Source organism: Phyllobates terribilis, unplaced genomic scaffold, assembly GCF_046119375.1.
Source record: "Phyllobates terribilis strain yellow unplaced genomic scaffold, ASM4611937v1 Scaffold_2__4_contigs__length_985480577, whole genome shotgun sequence".
NCBI lineage: Eukaryota > Metazoa > Chordata > Amphibia > Anura > Dendrobatidae > Phyllobates > Phyllobates terribilis.
Genome location: NW_027362762.1, coordinates 722,692,002 through 722,697,561, shown reverse-complemented (window position 1 = coordinate 722,697,561; position 5,560 = coordinate 722,692,002).

The following is a 5,560-nucleotide window of genomic DNA, read 5'->3' as shown; positions in this document are numbered from 1 at the left end:
GCGAGATGACGCCAACTGTCCTCCAAGGACACCAAAGAACAAACTAGCTGACTGCTAATACTCCAAGCTTGCACAGAGGTATATAGAACTATCACCGGAGACTCTCTGGTGAAACTGAGAGTTTTTAACTACCAAACACAGTTGTCACGGGTGTGTCAGATGTAACAGACAATCGCTCTGCATCTGGCTGCAGAAGGTCACTGCATTTGGCATTGCAGACTCCTTCTTAATCCTTCTCACTTTTGGACTCAGCGGCAAATTCTCTCCTGCTCTGATTGACACACCCTGGTCAGGATGTTTATTAACTCTCAGTCTGCTTCAGGGAGTCGCCGGTGATATTCTCATTTTCCCTTGTGAAGGCTTGGAGCTATAGCAGTCGGCTAACTTCCTCTCTGGTGCCCTTGGAGGACGTTTGGTGTTATCTCTCTGGTGTCTGCTCAAGCCAAGTTTCCCCCATTTGTTTGGCTCCCTTGTTGTCTTTAGTTTATAGTGGGCACTGATCAGTGCTCACCCCCTCTCCCTATCTAGGACCTAGCTCTAGGGATATACAGGGCTTAAGGTTTCCTGCTCGGTGTATTTATGCAGTGTCAATCCCACAGCGGCCAGATGTTACAACATAGTGGATGGTAATTGTAGAAATTCCATGTCCACTATGTGTGTATCTGAGGCTGTGGATCACCCGTGGACACTGACATTCGGCACCTCTTTCGGGACCGCAGCATGTGAAATTTTCTTGCTGAGTTGCTAGTCTCTGCAACAGAAATTTGACCACTAGAATGTATTGAATGTGGTAACTCCGCATGGTTCAGTGACTGCGTTTAATAGAGCGCAGCGTTTTGGACTCAGCAATAATATGCTGCGTCCAAAGTGCTGCTACGTCCGGATTGTGGGCACATACCCTTAAATTAAAAAAATGGCGTGGGCTCCTGCGTCATTTTCATAACCAGCAGAAGGAAAGCCAACCACTGGGAGCTGATATTACTAGCCGGGGAAGGGGCCATTAGCCAAAAATGTTCCCTGGCTATTAATAACAGCCCACAGCTGTTTTCTTAGCATTTACTGGCCAGATTATAAGGGTCTCCAGAAATTTTTTTACGTAGGCTCCCCTATAAAATCTAACCAGCAAAAGCTAGGCAGCCAGCTGCGGGCTGATATTAATAGCCAAGGAAGGGGCCATGGAACCTAGTCCCCTCCGAGGCTAATAATATCAGCTCTCAGCCGCCCCAGAAATGGCACATCCATAAGAAGCGCCAAATCTGGCGCTTAGCCTCGGCTCTTCCCACTTGCCCTTGTGTGGTGGCAAGTGGGGTAATAGAGTTGGGGTTCATGTCAGCCTTGTATTGGCAGCTGACATGTAGCCCAGGTTAGTAATGGAGAGAAGTCTATAAGACGCCCCCATTACTAACCCTGTAGTAAAGTTTTTGAAATAAAGACACGGCCAGAATAAAGTTTTCTATTTTAAATAAAATAGTAAAACAGGAGTTTAACTACTCCTGTCAGTGTATAGCGCTGAGCTGCCGGGAGTGAGGTCACTGGAGTTTAATCAGCTGATGAAATTTTCAGTGCTGCGTGAGAAAATTTCCATGCAGCACCTGTGTTGTAAGTGAGGTCACTGGAGCTCTCAGCTGATTGAACTCCAGCGACCTCCGTCCGTGGGACACTCATGGTAAGTGAGTATGAAGTGCTCTTTATTTTAATAGCAATTTATTTTAACTTTTTTTTTTTCTTCCCTCAGCCGCGCCTGCTCCCACTATTATCGTCAGGAGCAGCCATAGGATGATGGTAGGAGTAATCTCCCGTGGGCAATTCTTTGCGCGTTTTTGCCGCATTTTTGACTTATTGATTTGAATTGAGTCAGTCAAATCCGCAGCAAATCTGCAAATATTTTTATACCAGCATTTTTGCTGCACGGATTTTACTGACTCAATTGCAGTCAATGGGTGAAAAATGTTGCAAAACCGCACAAAGAATTGACATGCTGTAGATTTAAATGACAATCCTGACAGGAAAATTCCTGATCATGTGCACAGCACTTCAGGATTGTCATTGCATTAGCTGGCACAAGGATTCCATTTCTGGTGGTCCCCTAGAGTTCATTATCATGTAGGCCCCGAACACCCCAGTCTCACCCTGATTGTGCTGATATTTGGCTTCTTTGCATGATAGAGCTTTATCTTGCGGTGATCTGTGTACGCAGAAAATTATTTCTGGAAATATTCCTGAGCCCCTGCAGTGATTTGCACAGCAGAATCTATGCCTGTGTTTTATGCTGCGGCGCCTGAGGACTTGTACACCACGAGCATCCAATACGGACTGTCAGCCTTGGCCCTTGTGCACAAGGATTTCTCCAGAATCTCTTTATGATATTATGTACTGTAGATGATATTCAGTCTTTGCAATTTTACGTTGAGGAACATATTTATTTTATATTGTTCCACAATTTTTAGACGCCGTTATTCACTGGTTGGCGAACCTCTGACCATCTTTGCTTCTGAGAGACTCTGTCTCTCTAAGGTCCCATTAGGTATTTTGGTCAGTATTTACCTCAGTATTTCTGAGCCAAAACCAGGAGTGGGTGATAAATACAGAAGTGGTGACGAGTTTCTATTATACTTTGCCTCTGATTGTGACACTCCTGGTTTTGACTTACAAATACTGAGGTAAAATACTGACCGAATAGAAGGTGTGAACGTGGCCTAACATGCTTCTTTCATGTAGTCACATGACTTAAAGGGAACCTGTCACCATGAAAAAAACACTATTAGCCTGCAGATATGGGGTTAATCTACTGGTTAATAGCGTTATTATGCTGCCCGGCGCCTGCACGCAGCCGAACGTCCCAGTGGAAAAAGCAAACTATTCTCCCTGCAGCATTCGGTTTTCAGTCACAGGGGTGACACCGATGCAGGTTCAGTCATCGCTCTGTGTAACCGTGCCCCCGGCCCTGACTGACAGCCAGCCCCAATGCAGAGGCAGTTGAGCAGTTACAGCCGGCACACTCTATACACAGAGCGGTGACTGAACCCGCGCCAGCGCCACCTCTGTGACTGGAACAGGAGCACTGCGAGTGGAATAATGTTAATTTTCTCCCCGCAGCATTTGGCTGCGTGCAGGCGCCGGGCAGGTTAGTAAGGCTATTAACGTGCAGATTAACCCCATTACTGCAGGTTAAAAGCATTTTTTCTGGTGACAGGTCCCTTTAACAGATAATTGACCTGCCAGCTGGTTTTCATTACTACCACTTACTTTTCCAGCCTCTCCTTAGAGTTAATTCATTCAAATGAAATGGAAAAATATCTACTGTTCACCTTCTGATCTGCGCTCCGTGTTCTGCTGGGAATAAAATAGGACTATAAGAGATTTCTAAACGTATTTAAAAGTGGGGCTGAGGAGTATTTTACAGTTTTATACTGTATTATATTGTATTGTTGCAGATTAGTGATGAGTGAGCATGCTCGCCACTGCTCGGTACTCGCCGAGTACTTGCGCGATGCTCGGGCAGGAGCTCGGGTCCCCGTCCTGCATGTTTGGCGCTATTTAGAGCACCAATCATGCAGGGATTGTCTGCCACTCACTGTAATGTCACAGCCATGGTGGTTGTGGCATTACAGTGATTGCCCAAATCGATGGGAACAGTGCTCACAGTGAAACATGAAAAGCGGCAATTCAGCAGCGGCATACACCAGTATCCGACAATTTAGAACAGAAAGAATAGAGCATCACACATAGATTAGATAGATAGAAACATGTCAGTCACATATATAATAAGTACAGTGACAGTGTTTGTTACTGTACTTGTCATTTAGTGTTAAAGGATTTATTAAAAAAAAATAATAGTGTTTTCATGCACCGTCTCTTTAAAAAAGCCTTCCGGCAATTCAGCAGCTGCATACACCGGTACCTGACAATTTAGAACAGAAAGAATAGAGCATCACACATAGATTAGATAGATAGAAACATGTCAGTCACATATATAAGAAGTACAGTGATAGTGTTGGTTACTGTACTTGTCATTTAGTGTTAAAATAAAGGATTTGCTTAAAAAAAAAATTGGCGTGGGGTTCCCTTTAATTTTAGTCTCTAGCGGAGGTTAAGCAGATGGCTGGGGCAGATGTTTGAAGCCTGGGAAGGGGGTAATACCCACGGAGCTTCCCAGGCTACTAATATCAGCCCCCAGCTGAATACCTAGCCTTTACTAGCTATTAAAATTGGGGGCCCAAAAAAAAATGACGTAGGGCCCCCCCTAATTTAATAGCTAGCAAAGGCTAGGCAGACAGCTGAGGGCTAATATTAATAGCCCAGGAAGGGTGCCATGAATATTGGCCCCCTCCCAGGCTAGAAACACCAGCTGTCAGCCGCCCCAGAAATGACGCATCCATAGGATGCGCCAATTCTGGCACTTAGCCTCACTCTTCCCACTGCCCTGTAGCGGTGGCAGTGGGGTAATAGGGCTGGGGTTGATGTCAGCTTATAATGCCAGCTGACATCAAGCCCAGGTTAGTAAATTAAATTAAACCATACTTACCGTCACGCCCATTCCAGCTGAAGCCAACGATCTCCTGCAATAAAAGTAAAATAATAAAGCAACCTCATCCTTACCTTTCCATGGTTCCCAGGACGGCTTCAGCTCTGCTACATTCACATGACAGGCTGGATCGTAGCAGAACGCTGCCATCCAGCCTGTCATCCCGCAGACACTGAGAAGCGCAGGCATGCTTGTGCTCCTCAGTGGCTCGCTGTGACGGCATCCAGATGAGCCGAGTTCATGTCCAATGAACTCAGCTCACCTCATGCACATCACTGACAGCGTGGGAGAATTCTCCTGCGCATGCAGCGCCGGCAAATGACGTCACCACTTGAGCAGGAGAATTCTCCCATGCTGGGACGGCATTGAGATGGCAGGCTGGATGGTAGCAGAACGCTGCCATCCAGCATGCCATCCTTCAGAGACACTGCAGAGCGCAGGCATACACTGTCACTGTACTTCATATATATGTGACTGACATGTTTCTATCTATCTAATCTATGTGTGAAGCTCTATTCTTTCTGTTCTAAATTGTCGGGTACCGGTGAATGCCGCTGATGAATTGCCGGCTTTTTTAAAGAGACGGGTGCATGAAAATCGGAGGGCACTAGTGTGTTCTGAGTGCCCTGCTATGCTTTTCATGCACCCTCCTATATACCCTGCCTGTCTGCCTATATATTCTGCCAGCCTGACATTTAATTGAGCACTGTTCCCATCGATTTGGGCAATTTTTGACCTTCTGCAGACCGCCGGGGGGGACCGCCAGAAAAATGCTCGAGTTTCCCATAGACTTACTTTGGGCTCGTTGCTCGGGTCAAGCACCCGAGAATTCCAATGTGCTCGATCCGAGCTTCGAGCATTTTAGTGCTCGCTCATCACTATTGCATGCAGATCCATTTCTGAACCTCATAAAACAAGAGGCAGCGCTGCCCGAAACTACTGAGGTAGAAATCTCCTCAGACATCTGTGCATTGCCCCTTTAAGAAAAAAGTGAGCGCGCTTCTATTGGTGAGACACCACGTGACGTGTATGGTA